The sequence below is a fragment of the Panthera uncia genome, assembly GCF_023721935.1.
Source record: "Panthera uncia isolate 11264 chromosome B2 unlocalized genomic scaffold, Puncia_PCG_1.0 HiC_scaffold_24, whole genome shotgun sequence".
NCBI lineage: Eukaryota > Metazoa > Chordata > Mammalia > Carnivora > Felidae > Panthera > Panthera uncia.
Window position 1 is genome coordinate 80,945,086 of NW_026057580.1, and position 15,447 is coordinate 80,960,532.

Below are 15,447 nucleotides of genomic sequence, written 5' to 3' on the forward strand. Positions count from 1 at the left end.
CCAAATTAGCTTTGGAGGGCAGAATGTCAATCTCTTTGTCTACAGATTCACTCAGGGACAATTGATGCTTTGATGAACTGTGGGAAATCATATAAAAATACAACTTAAGCGATACTAAATAGTGAAATAAGTGAAGGGTTTTTGTTTGTTTTGTTTTTGTTTTTGTTTTTGCTTCTGGCATCCAGTGTTATTTGGCTAGAAAGAGCAAATAAGGGACTATCTTCTGTGCTTTTCTTATGGTAACTAAACTATTCTGTCCTGTACTTAAAATTTACGTTGGAAATGCAGTTGAAACTTTGGATTAGTAGTTTAGTACACTGTAGTTAACCAGGGAGCAATGTTCAGAAAATGCTGTTATTAGACATAGAGCAATACAAAGAAAATGAGACTATTTAACTCTTTCCTGATCGATATGTGGATGAGGAAATTTTGAAATATTTAAGTGGTTTTATGTTCCAACAAAGTACTTAAAGTATTACTTCTTCTCCTCTTTGAAGATTTATATTCAACAGTTAGTAAAGCAAAACGTGTATATAGCCTGATGCAACCAGACAAGCAGCTTTAGAAGGGTAGAAAGGGGAGGATGGCTCACTAATAAGCAATGATTTACAAGAATATAATGAGTTTTTCCCCTTCATTAGCACATATAACCTGCTAGAAGAATGGGCCTGAAGGTAGTTGCAGGACTCCAGGGTTTTCACACTCATAGACAGTATATTATGTATAAAAGTGATGTCACTATGAGGTATTTCAAAAATTGTCATCTTTTTCATATTGTAAAAATTAGGCATTTTGTAGCAAAGAAGCTACCACAGGGACACTCTGTCCCTTTTCTACTCTGACAGAAAAATCTCTAGTGAAAGGTACTCAAATCTTTCATTTGAGTCACAAGTGAGATTGAGTCTGGTGCTCTCAATTAGTCCTGAGAGGGTAACCCGTATCATACAAGATGGCATACCCTGCAATTGTTCCTGAAGAGCTCCATAGATAGCTAGGTGCTTGGAAGGACTGGGACCCTCCCAGGGGTGTGCCCGGTACCCCAGATTCACCAGGCAGCATGCAGCATGGATGGAATGGAATTTTTGCACTCTGATTTTATGAGCACTAAAATTAATTCATTAAGCATTTTGTACATCAGACCCCCCACTACTTACTTTTTAACACATTTATGTTGTATGTTAACTGTGGCATCATAGTGTGCGACATAATGAGTCCAATTCTTCTTGTCTTCTTGCTTCCTGTTTCCTTCTTCTCAATGGAAAAAAAAAGATAGCTGGGTTTAATATTGCCAAGTAGACAAATAATTAGTACTGCTGGATAATTTTTTCTCTTTAAGGTATTCCTCAGAAAATATAAAGCCAGAAGCACAATTTGAAAACAAAGATAGCAAAATATTATCTAATAGATAAAATGGATGTGGATGTACAGTGCGAAAACCATAAAGTGTTAATTGCTAATGAAATAATGAGAAAAGAGTGTTTCACAGCAATCTTCTGTCTCTGGAGAAATGAGCCGTCAGTCTATGACTAATTCCATTGTTTATTACAAGTGCAAGTTGTAGCAACTCTATGGGTTTCTCTTAGAAAAGTGGGGAAAATATAAATGTGATTTACAAGGGTTATAACATTTTCCAGGTTTAGATCACTCGCCTGGTTGTAAGCATTTTATTTTGTGAATGATTCTATTCCCTTGCGAATTGCATAAGATCGAAATCTCTCTATAGGAGCACAAGTGACATAATCCCATTTGGAAAACATTGTCAAACAGTCCAGACAAATGCAAATAGAACACAGACCCTGGTATTTTCCCTGACAACTGTGGAATTACTAAATCTGAAAATATATGAAGATTGAAAAAGGAGGCAAATAAAACAATTACATTTTCAGAGAAAAGAAGAAACTAGAGTAGTTTGGGTGATACACTTACTGTTACTGCGAAAAGCTCTGGTGACAAAATAATGTAAATGGTCATATGAAGTGTTATTCCTTGAAGAGATTTGGCTTCAGAATTTCATATTCTCACAGGATATTTGGTAATCTATATCATTATTTGACCATGTTTTGGGCCATATTTCAAATTCTGTCCTCCTAGAATGTGTTAAAAGCAAAAGCAACATGAAAAGACAACACTTTGAACAGCACATGAGGCGGTCTGTCTGTGACATCTATCACCCTCAGATCTCCAGGGCAAGTTGGATCTGCATTTCTGTTTCTGGAAGCTGTCTGCTCATTCCAGGACATTGCCTCCCCAGATAGAGGAAAGCCAGTCTTGTTGCCCTCAGGATTTTTAACGATTTTTTTGTTTGTCCTAATTGATGAACGGCATTAAAAGAAAAGAAACTCAAGCTTACTTCACATTGAAACATTCTCTTGAGGAAAACATACACAGTTTGGAAATTGTTCAAAATATATAAACATGAATAAAAACAAATCACCACATGTAGTGACTTTGCATTTAACTTTCTTATATTTTCATAGTATAACCTCAGTTTATATGTCAAAATTACATGTATCTAAATTGCTGGCAAATACCATTCCTCCTTATTCTAATTCATGTTCAGTGTTTTTTATTTGTATATCATATGGATATGCTTCACTAAAAAACTTAGTAGTATTTGTTAAAAATATTTGAACATTATAGGCTGATTTTTTTATCTGAATGAACTTAAAAACAATGTAAAATAACTCCTAATTTTTCTCGGCTTTCTGAAAATGTAGGGAATTTGAACATTATTCTAAGTGTGATAAGACTTTAAATAGGGAAAGAATGACATTACCTAATTACTATTTATAAAATATCACCAGGACTGTTGTGAAAATATTCTGTAGGGGGAACAAGAATAGCAAAAGGAAAATTAGTTTGGACACTTTTACATGTAAATTTATAAATGATTTGGATTGAAATGAGGAAATGGCAGTGGAGACAGTGATAATTTCATGACAATACCATTTAAGGTTGTATCTAGTGATATTCTTGACATCATATGGGGTTAGGGTAACAGGATTTATTAATATGTTGGTTGCAGGCTCTAGGAATCGAATGATCAGGATAGAGCCTAAGCCATTAATAGAATCAAGTGTTTCCATTTATTGAGATAGAGGAAGACAGGGAGAAGATTTGGGAAAAGAGGAGTATGTGTGCAGAACCAGCTGCTATATTTCTCCATATTGTGTCTGAGCTGCCAATTAGACATCCCAAGCAATGTTGTCAAGAAAACAGTAGGATACATAGGTCTTTTATTTAAAAGAGATACACACACACACACACACACACACACACACACACTGGAATATTATTCAGCCATAAAGAAGATATTGCCATTTGTGACAATGTGGATGGACTTGGAAGGTATTATGCTAATTACACAAGTCAGAATGAGAAATACAGCTATCATATGATTTCACTTATATGTGGATATTAAAAAAAAAAGGCTCTTACATACAGAGAACAGACAGTGGTTGCCAAAGGGAAGGTAGGTGGGGGGGATGAGTGAAATACAGAAAGATAATTCAGAAATACAAACTTTCAGTTGTAAGTAAGTCACAGAGATGGAAAGTACAGCATAGGGAGTATCATCAATTATATTGTAATAATGTATGGTGACAGATGGTGACTACACTTAACTTAGAGAGAATTGGCCAATGTATAAAAATGTTGAATTCATATGTTGTACATCTAAAAGTAATATAACATTGAATGCTAATTATACTTAATTTTTTTAAAAAAGTAAAATATAATAGAAGTTTTGAACAGTAGACAGATTTGAGTCATCAGGAGATAAATGGGGTTTAAAGGCACATGAAAGAATGAGATCTTTTAGGGAAGACAAACAGAGAAAGGAAGAGAGCTAAGGATTGTGCTTTGGGGCTCTACAACTTGACAGGTCTGGGAAAGGAGGGTCCAGACAAGGAGATGAGGGGGGAGTGGACAGTCAAGTAGGAAGAAAGGCAGGAAACTAGTGCCCTAGACAGTAGGTTAAAAAATTAAGATGGAGGGGCACCTGTGTGGCTCAGTAGGTTAAGCATCCGACTCTTCATTTTGGCTCAGGTCATGATCTTCTGTTTTGTGGGATCAAGCCCAGTGTAGGGCTCTGCACTGACAGCACGGATCCTGCTTGGGACTCTCCTCCCTCTCTCTCTGCTCCCTCCCCCACTCATTCTCTCTCTCTCTCTCTCTCTCTCTCTCTCTCTCTCTCAAATAAATAAGTAAACTTAAAAAAATTAAAATGGAGAGATGATAAATTGTGGCAAAAAGGGGGATTTAAAACAGAATATCAAACATGGCAAAGTGGGAGTTACTGTGGACTTTGAAAAAAAAATTATTGGCAATGGAGAAATAGTAAAGAAAATTTTATTAAATGAGCTGAGGTGAGAAAAATGAAGGCAGTGAGTAAAGCCAGCTTCTTCCAGGACTGTTGCTTATAAAAGGCAGAGAAACAGCACTGTAGGGAAAGAGACTCTGGGCAGGCTAAGGAGGTCTGTTTGTTTATATATGCTTTGTCTATGTGGATATTGGAGAACATTTTTATACTGATGGAAACAGTCTAGTGAGAAAGAGAAACTCATGGTATAGGATCAGCATTCTTGCATAGCTGAGAGAAGATGAGATCCAGGACTCAATTGGAGGGTTTGACTTTAGAAAGGAACAGGGACAGTGCATCTGTTGCAAGGAGAAAATTCAGAGGTGATGCATATGGATGCAAGCCAACTGGGAGGTTTAATAGTGAGACAGTGAATTCTCTTTTAATTGCCTCACTGTGCTTCACTAAATAAGGGATGAGAGTGATCAATCTGAATGGTAAAGTTTTGAAGGGGAAAAAAGGGAAGTCAGGGTTTTGCAAAAAATAGGGAGAGAGTGTATATGAATGGTATGGCCCACGAAAATGAACTTAACATAGATTTTCTAATAATAGTGATACAGATGTGCTGACCCATCAACGTGGTTGTCAGGTGTTACTTAGGACCTGTGAAATTCATGGCCGCCCATGAGTTAGGATGAGCAGCAATGCTATAAGCCAACATAGCCATGTGCCTGTAACTGTTACCGCATTAGCATCACGCTCTTTTGAACCAATTAAGCAAATTAGACTCAGAGAACTGACTAGTAAATGAGCTTAGTTAGCATCAGTTTTCTGTGTTGGTTCCTTACATGCAAAGTGTTAAGTTTTGTTTGTTTTTAAATAAATTATTAGTAATTAAAAGTCAACTTTAAAGTGTCCTATCATAGATATAATTAGAAATTGGGACAAAGTGTTATGTGCAAAGACATAAAAAACATTATATATATTGGGGGGAAAATATCTGGTAACAATCTAAATACCCAACAGTAAGAAGAGTTAAATAAGTTATGACATATCCATATGCAGTTTATTTTACAGTTCTTTTCATATCAGAAATATAATTCTAAGACTATTATAATAATGAAGGTAATTCTATAGGAAAGCATTTAACACATGCAAAACACTATCTGAAACAGCTCCTGCCGGTCTCCCCAGATCATCTGTCCCCTCCTTGCCTTGCAGACTCTTCTCCAGCATGCTGTCTTCTGCTGTTCCTCAACCATCCAAGCACATTCTTGCTTCAGTTCCTTATTGTGTGTTATTTCCTCTGTCCAAAACCTTATCCCTCAGACTGTCTCATTCCCCACAACCCCTTTTCTTCATATAGGTCTCCAGTTAAGGGTCACCTCTTCAAAAAGATCTTAGACTATTCTGTCTAAAATGACTGAACCAGCTCTCACTCCTGTAACCCATCTTTGCCTCTAATCAGCATACTTTTCACACTCTGGTATTACTCTTTCCATTTATGTGTCTACTTGTATAATGTCCATCTCTCCCATGAAAATGGTTTTTCTCTTTCATCTGTGTATTCTAAGCACTGAGAACAGTGCCAGTGGATGCTTGCTATATGTTTGTTACATAAAAAGTTAATAAGTTGATTAATTATATGAATTAATTAAATGAATATCTTATTACGATGAATTAATGAAGTAATAACATTTTAATAAACTCTATAAAGATATGGCTGTGCTTTGAGATCTGTGAGATCTTCTCTTGCTCATCCAGAAAGATTTCGCTTCATTTAGGTATTAGTAATTACCCAAAAAGAACCAGCACAGCCTCTAGATGGCAGGTGAAGTGTCCGACCAGAAAAAATATCGAGGGAGAGCAGATGAAAATTGGAAAAGCTGCTCCCTATTTAGCACAAGAAATTATATTCTCTTTTAGGTCCTATACATTCATGAGAGATGTGGTTGGCATCTTCTCTGGAAAGTAAGAGTGATAGAGAAGTCAGAAGGAAAGGGGAGAAAGACATGTTCTAATTGAAGAAGCAGAGAAATTTCTAGCCAGAGTAAACACTTCTATCAACAGAGCAGGACTCCCAGACTGCCATCAAGAACCTAAAGACTCAAAAGTTCTGCTCTCAAGTATTGCCACACATTTTATCTAGAGCTTAGTACATATATTAAGCCTTTGTTCTTGGTTCAAATATAGACCCCCGAGAGATGTAGCATCTGATGGTGACTGTGTGTGGCTTACACTGCAGTATAAGGGAAGATTCTGATTATAAGTAGCAGGAAAGGCCATAGGAATATTGAGATTTGAAGGTTCTGTGTAGAGAGGAAGCTGAGAGAAATTGAGATTTTAGAGCACCCTAATTCAAGATATAAGGCTGCTTAAAAGAAAAAAAAAAGTTACAAATTCACACCTTGGACTAAAACCTGCCCTGCTAAATCACATACCATATTAACTTCCTTTTAGTTACATGCACACATTCAAAAATATACAAAATGATTTTTCATCCAAGTGTGATTAAATGAGATTTGGAAAATGGCCACTTGGTGAGATTATTATAATGCACTTGAATCAACAATTTTTATGGTAAAGAACATAAGATGGTTTTGATCTATTGTTTATTTTTCAGTTTGGATAATACAGAATGTTTTTTATTTAAAAAAAATGGGCAAATGCTAACCAGACAGAACCCCATAGTATGAAATACATTAGTACATTAAAAGATTGTGTAAAATATCTCCTGCAAGGAGAATTGGCCCTGAATATATGCACTACATATTTCCCCAAAGCAAATTTAACTTGATCCATATTTCCAAACTTAAAAGTTTTCTCTCTTTATTAAATCATAGCACATATAACAGGAGTAAACTTTCCCAATCAGTGTGTTTGCTTAAACTAACTGCATACTTAAATATCCTCCTCACATCCAGCCCAATCTTCCTAACATAATGCAAAACTGAATAATGTGATGCTTCTTGGAACCATGGTTTTTAAAAAATTATTTTTCTAATACTGGTGAATATAATTAATCTTACTTAGATTTTTAGTCTTTCCTGTGAAAATGACATAAAAATCCATTCTATTCATGATGTTGTTTTTATCTAGAGGTATTCTAATTTATAAAAGAAGACATGTTGCCTTTAAGATAAATCTATTGGTTAAATTTGACCATACTTCCCTACAAATTAACTTTTTGATCAACAAATTGTTCTCAGTGAAGGATCTTTGGGATTGTCAGCACTGTTGATGGATGCTTGGTAAACATTATATTATGCCATCCATTTAATATGGGTTTTGGATTACAAATAAAGTTTCCTGATCTATGGAGACAGTCAAACGTTGCTTTAGCAAGGAATCGGATATTGTGCCTTCTGGATGGGAGAAATGTCAAATAATTAAAAACAGATGCCATTCAATGTCAATGCAGTCTTTGACAATGGGTACTTTGAAACAATATTCCAGAAATCTTCAGATCTTGTCATGTGCCAATATTCTGTTAATGCAACCCTTCTTTTCTTCCTTCCTTCCTTCTTTCCTTTCAACAAATTATTTTTGAGCTTCAGTTATGTGTCCTGGGCAGGGAGCAGGCGAAACCCAGGTCTTCTGCTCATATTTTCTAAAGTCTAGCAGAGAAGATGGATAATTAAAATGTAATGGCAGTTATGTGTGATGAGTGTGATGACATAGCATGTACAAGGTGGAAAAAGTTTGGGGACCTCACTGAAGTTCAGAAAAAAGAGTCTTAAGAACTCCTCCTGTGAGCCTCCAGCCTCCTCTCTTTTATATATGTGGGGTCTCCAGCACCTTCTGGAACCTCAGAATAATTGGTCTTATTTGAACTGTGCCATATATGTCAACTATGCTGGCTGTTGAGTATGATCTAAATTGCAGAAGTGAATGAAATTTCCAGTCCTTTTGGATACTGTTGGTGCCAGCATGCCTTCTTGCTCCAGTAGCAGTTATACTTACTAACAGGCACCCGGCCACACTGGCCAGGCCCTTCAGAATACTTTTTTAGTTTGTACCTGGGCTTCTTGCACCAACACTGGTACCCTCCAGGATGGTAGGGTTGGGAATGGTAGGGCAGCTGCAGTTGAAATTGTGATGCTATGGAAATGTGGGGCTTTGAAGTTCTGTTCAGTTAAAGAATGGGACAAAGATGAGCCTCCCCAACCAGGAGTGAATGCTGTGGGGACCAAGGGCCTCCTCATAAGGAGAGAGGTCTTATAAATCCCTGCCTGGGTAGTTTGAAACCCTTCATGAACCCAGTTCAGATGAGTCACTCTGATTTCAAAAGGTACAGGGAAGGAACGTGTTACTCAGTCTGGTGGGGCTACCCCTTAAGGTCAATTCTGGAGTGTAGTGGGGAGGCTAAAGCCTCTGGTCTGGCTGCCAGCATGGATGCTGGGGTAGTCACACTGATTCTACAGGGAAAGCAATACCCCAGCAATTTCTGGCAGAAACTCCTCATGCTTTACTATACCCAAGACTCAAACAATACAGCATCTACCAAATATTTTTTTGCTTCTAGAGACTGGACTCAGGAGGTCTAGATTCCACCACTTCTGATACTCAGATCCACTTCATTCATTTCTTTTTTTCTTTCACTTTCTTTGTGTCCTCTATCTTTCCAGCCCCACATAATTTTGTGTTAATTGCCCCATACCTTTTGCTGACCACTGAGCATTGATGGGACTTATGATGGTCTATCCTGACAGCCGATTCCTGACACCGAATCTCTGTCAACTAGGAATAGGACCCTTGGATGTTAATGCTCTGCTCTAAATCCCAGGAAAGCTGACCCACTCAGGCTCTGGGTCATCTGGCTTCTCTCTAAGTTTAGCCAATGACAGGTACTTTTAAGATAGGCAGTAAATTGGCAAAAAGAAATGAGAATCCAGGTATTTCCTTTTCTCTCTCTGTGTACCAGAGATCCCTACCATGACCACATCTCCTGTATGTCCTATTGGTCATGCCTGATAAGGCTCCAGATTCTAATGATGGCCTCCATATATGGGCTCCATTAGCACTGTCTATACTCTCTGTCTTCAGCCTAGGATTGAGGGTAGTTTTCTGCTGCTGCAGAAGCTTACTTATCTGATCCTTGCATCAGCATTGTACTTGATTATTATTTTTATAATGAGAAAAATACCTCTAACAGAAGAAAAGTATGTCAGGTATCTTTTTTGAAAAATCCTTCAAGAAGCCCAGTGTTAACGTTACAATGTCACTTGCACACCAGGGAAGACATTATGAAAGAAACTTAGCTTATCTTTGTGAAATATTACTGCAGCACCTTTATCTTATAAAATCCCACTGTTCCTTCCCAGAGTAATGTACTCCTCTGTTAGTCTGACTTTTTTTTAATTTTAAAAAAATAAATAAAAATTCTTAAAGAAATGCCAGAATTTTCACTGACTTCACCAAAAAGAAGAGTAAAGGGTGAGGTACTGGAAGGGAGGGAGAATTTTACTTTTCAATTTATGTATCCTTTGAAACTATTTTACACATTTTTACTATATGCACTTGTTAGTTTTCTAATAAAGTTGCAAGAAGTAAATCGTGAGAAGTCTATTCTATTGTTGAGTGATCAGTGGAAATATGGACAGAAACATGATGCAGCTATTGTGGCTACATGTGTCCCAGTGATTCACTGATGCAGCAAAATTATGGCTGCATCTCATTTGTAACTTCCTACCTTCTTTTTGTTCATCCCTGTTTAGAACTTCCTTAAGAAGTCACTATGGGATTGTCAAGCAGCTCCTGCACCCCAACACATATGCAGCTATAATTTGAGACCATTTTAGCAACAGAATGATAAGATATTTTCCAGGGGCTACATTTCCTGGCCCTCCCTTGTACCTTGCAAATAGTTCACTCTCATGGGCTACAAGCAGAAATAGTGAGTGTCATTTCAGGGAAATGAATTTTGATAATAAGTGTGTTGTTTAGCCTCTTTCTCCTTCTGTTGGCTAGATGTGGATAAAATGATGAGACTTTAAGGAGGATAGTGAAATTACAAGCTAGAAGAAGCCAGGGTCTCAGAGTCATCTGTATGGAGCAGTGGTGCATTCAGTATCATTGGAGAATTTCTCAGCATTCCAGAGGCCTTTGCAGGAGGTCTGTGAACTCCAAACTATTTTCATAATAACTGAAAAAAATCAGTGCTATTAGTAAATGTGGCTTTTTGATATTTATAACGAAGTAAGTTAACATTTGGGACATCTGCATAACTCAGCAGATAAAAAATTTCCTAATGACTCCATACATGATGCTACAAATCATCCAGAGGTAAAAGATCCATTCAAAGTACAAGACACACACCTGGCTTTTAATATAAAAGAGTATCAAAGTTCATTATACAGTCCAGATTCCATGTTGCAACTAACCTTTAAAACACTGCCACTTACCAAGTCTGGGTGTAGTATCAAAGAATATTCACTACGGTTTGAGATATTTCCAAGTGTCTGAAAAGCTATGAAACTCCTCTTCTCTTTGTGTAGTACACTGTGAGACTGTATTCTTAAAAATATATTACAACAAAAACAATGTCACAAGAGATTAAATGAAGAAGCAAACATGAAGTCCAGTTGTCTTTTATTACTGCAGACAATAAAGAGATTCACAAAAATGCAAAACAGCTGCAAATCTCTCATCAAATTTTTGTTTGGGAAAATATAGTCATCTTTCATAGAAATATACGATCTATCTTAACAGATAGTAGGTTTATTATTACTTTAAAATGAATTAGTACATATGTTTAATTTGCTCAGCTTTGATTTTTAAATGTATAAATATTGATAAATATAATGCATGTAAACAAAAGTTCCTTAGAGTCCTTAGTAGTATTTAGGAGTGTAAACAGGTCTTGAGATAAAAAATTTCTAGAACCACTGTAATGGAAGAAATCCACCTTTTTATTAGGAACTGTTATGGTACAAGAAATACATTCTTGATTTTGAGACATTAATATATTTTTGGTGTTTACATTTTATATCACTTAACTATGTTCTAACTAATGTAAGCCCTTGTGATCTGTAGCCCAAACCCAAGAGTGAGGTATCCTACATTTAACTCAACTTTTCTGTAGCACCCACTTGACACACACTTGAATATCTTTACTTCTACCATTAAGGAGAGTAGCTTGATGGGTGCCAGATAATAAAGATCAGCCAAATAGAAAAAAGTTTTGAGAACTTTTAAAAATGCTAGTTGCTTGTATTCTTTAGGGGCAAAAAAAAATCATTTAATTTCTACCTAACCCTGGTCAGGAGTCTTCATCTGTAAATGTTACTTTTAAGCCAGACATAAGTATTTGCATACATTAACATTTGCATTATTTGATTCTAAGCTTCTCAATGCTTTAGAATGAACACACACATTTTGTGCTTATCATCTACCTGCAAAGCAATGAAAATATGTCTCCTCTGTTTCCAGTTACATTAAATTAATTGATCACTTTATTTACAGTAGTAAACAGTGTAACCAAAACAATGTATTTGAATTTAGATGTTCTTAGATTGTAGACAGTTTTTAGGAACAGCATTTCTTTTCTTTCTTTGTCATATTTATGATTTAAGTAATATAGTTACCTAATTCTTTTTGCATTCATATAAAAGGTGTAAGACAAATGCTTTCCTGTAATCCTATATCCAATCAATATATTATTTAAGGACTACTGACTCTGGGAAGAAGAAAGTACAGTTTTAATTGTTTCTATCTTTGATGCATGCTTCCTTTCCAAGTGGAAAAAAGGGAAAAATTAATTTATGGGCAGTTTATATTTTATGCATTTTCCAACTTTTTTTCTTTCTATCCATTGTAACTGAAATCAGTAGACAGGTACCCAGCCAAACTGAAACAAAGATGGGCTGAAACCCTGCTCTGTTGGATGGGCCAGCCCCATTCTGGGATAGTTCTGTATAAGGTGCACATGGCTTAGAAGATCTATCTTGAGGATATTTCCTGATAGGTCTTTTCAGGTATGGTCAAGCTACACAATATCGAGGTAGTTCATGCCATGTGACTCTCTGTCAGAAGCTCACAGCTAATGGCAGAGAATGTAAAGCAGGGTGCTTTGGTGGAGGTATGGTATGGCTCTGTCCCCACCTCTATGCCATATATAGAATAAGCAAAGGAACACAGGGCCCTATTATCTATCTGAGGAACTAAAATGCACCAGAGAATGCAATGTCCCAAGGAGAGCAACAACACTTATTTTCTTTCACAAATTTCATATTTCTTTGTTTAAATTCATATTACCAACTTGCATTGATTTGGGGTGATAAGTTAATCACGAATCGTTGTTATCCTTAACCATTGTGAGAGAAAGAGAATGAGCAAAAAATAAAAATTATGTAAAATCTGTTGCTCATGACAGTAAAGTAGTAAATGGTTTTCTGTCATGTGCTTAGAATTGTCCTAAATGGCTCAGACAAGTTATAGTTTTTTAGTTGTCACCAAAGTCAAGGAGGTCAATACTGTTTTCCTCCTCATTTTGCAGATGAGGAAACCGAAGTCTATCAGTTAAGCAATTAGCCTGATCTTCCCTCAAGTCCACTGTTCCTTTGATCGTATCACCATTCAGCCAGTCCCTCAAGCCAGAAACTGGGGACTCCATTAGGACATCTCCCTCAACTCCCTTTCCCTTCCCACCTTCCAAGTCATACAAATTGTGCCCCCCTACTATCATTCCTAGAGATAGTATCCATCCCCACAGTGACTGGCTGATGTAAATCACAACCCTTGACTGACCCACAGATAAACTTTCTCAAACCGTTTTCTTTTCTGCCTGTCTGACTCTCCAATCCATTTTCAACCACGGGCAACAGAGTGATCTTTCTAAAAGGGCAACTTGTATAAGGTCATTTACCTGCTTGAAACACTTCAGTGGCTCCCTGTTAGCTACAAAATAAAATCAAACTCTCTAGTGGAATATACAAGGCTCTCCACAGTTTGACCTCTGCCCATCTCTACTTTTATCACCACCCATACTCCCCCACTTCCTGTAGCTCCTTATACTTAAATTCCCGTCACGCCGGATCTGATGGGTAAGCTCTTGCCTCCACACACATGCCATTCCTTCTGCCTGCAGTGCCCCTCCATCCCAACTTTTCTTGGCAAAACTCTGTTTAACCACACACATGACTCCAATGCCAGTCTCCAGGAGAATTTTTCTGATCCTCTGCCTTATGTTTCCACCCCTCTCCACCTCTATACTTCTAGCACTTACAATATACTTACCTCTCAGATTTGTTTTCAGAGCTCTGTCTTCCATGGATCAGCTTGAATGAGAAGCTTGAACCATTAGCTAGCTTGGCTTTAAATCTTGGCTTTTACCTTACTACCCGAAAGACCGTGAGCAGATTACTCTGTTTCTCTGGATCTTTGTCTCTGCATTAGTAAAATATGAATATTAATTATATTAACATCATAAACTTAGTATAAATATGAAATGATTTCATGGGAGTAACATTCTTAGTTTGGGGCTCATACAGCGAAAGTATGCAATAAACGTGAATTATCAGTATTAGCTATTCTCTGGGAACATAATAGAAGTACTTTTATCGCAATGAGTTGTCTTCATAGTACTTGCTTGTATGTGTTAAATATCTGTCTCCCGAGACCTAGAAACTAAAATTCATGAGAAGTAAATTTGGTAAACCTTTCCACTGGTGTAATCTTATCATCTAGCATGTTATGAGTAATCAATATATGTTATTTGAATTAACTATACATTTAAAAAAATATGGTAGCAAACTAAAAAAGCTGACATGACCAGAAAACTGAGAAGTGTTCAAAGAGGATTAAAGGCACATTCAAGTATTACAGTTTCTCTGGATCATCCTTGCCAAGAATAAATAGTTCTATAAAAGACTGAATAAGATTAGATTGATAATATTTTGTAACTTAGTAATTAAATTGCATACCTCTTTATCAAAGTATAATCAATAGGCTGCATTAACCAAAAAAAAAAAAAAATTGAGATAAATAGTGGCTCATGTGTGAGAGTAGTAGTTACCTATGATACACAATTGCTTACAGTAGTTTGACTCTTTTACACACTTTTTAAATTCCTTTTAACTTGATTTCTATTAGCCATTGATGTTAATGAATTGCCAAGACTCATTAATTTCACTTTTGCTGATTACTTAAAAATAATATACCGAAATTGCAAGAATAGTGTCCAATGGAGATAATTACTCTAGAAAATAACATCATAATGCCAAATTCCTGGCCAGTGAGAGTTGTGTCACATATGGAAAAGGGTAAAAATCTGAATATGTTTTCCTGTAGCCACGTAGGAGGTGTAAGAGGACCTGCTGGACATTTTTAAGAGCTGATTGTAGGACAAGGCCATCAGCAGGACTGGGCATGTCAGAGAGCTGGACAAGGTGCTACGAGAAGCCATAAAAGGACAGTCCGTTAGCCACAGACAGCCCTCTCACAATTCCTTGAGGCTATATATTAACTTGTTGAGAGGCTTCCTCCCTTCGATATCACTCTGCACCAATGCAGCCAGTCTCTGTCTCAACAGTCCTTGATTGTAACCACTCTTAGATCTTTTTAAACATAAAGATTCCCAGGCTTCTAGCCAGACTTACTGAATCAGTATCTCCTAAAACTGTGAATTTAAATTTTTTACTCTCTAGAGCTAAAGTAATAATAAATCCTTGTTTGCCTAGGTCAGTATTGATCTCCCTTTGTTATTCTATTGTAATTCACTCTAAAAAAAATGTCCCAGTTTGGATAAATTATATGTTCACCCTAGCTATATGTAGTTCAGTTGAGAAGCCAAGGTCAAGGCTTTCTCTCAACTGCCATTTCTCATATTTATGCTCCATATTTATGGAGCTCTTGCTAAAAACTTTGATACATATACAAATATAGTGTAGGTATATGTGTACACATACATGCATATATACATGCATATGTATTTTTTAGACTTACATTTCACAGTAAGCAATGGTAAGCAAGCAGTGAAGTCTTCAGTCCTCAGTCTTCTATAAAATGAAGGTTTGGGCTAATTAGAATTTTCTTCAATTACTGTGTTTCTTGCAGAGTGTCAGACAGGACAGGACTCCCTTGCCCCCTTGCATGAAATTGAACGTATGAACTGAACTGCTTACGAATGTTTGGCACTTGCCCTTAGT

The 15,447-nt window shown here is 36.7% G+C and overlaps 1 protein-coding gene across 3 annotated transcripts in view; it reads left to right on the forward strand.

The window, feature by feature from the left end:
• The window catches only part of NKAIN2 (sodium/potassium transporting ATPase interacting 2), a 981,572-nt gene that overhangs the window by 542,290 nt on the left and 423,835 nt on the right, over positions 1 to 15,447 (forward strand). The window lies entirely within an intron of this gene.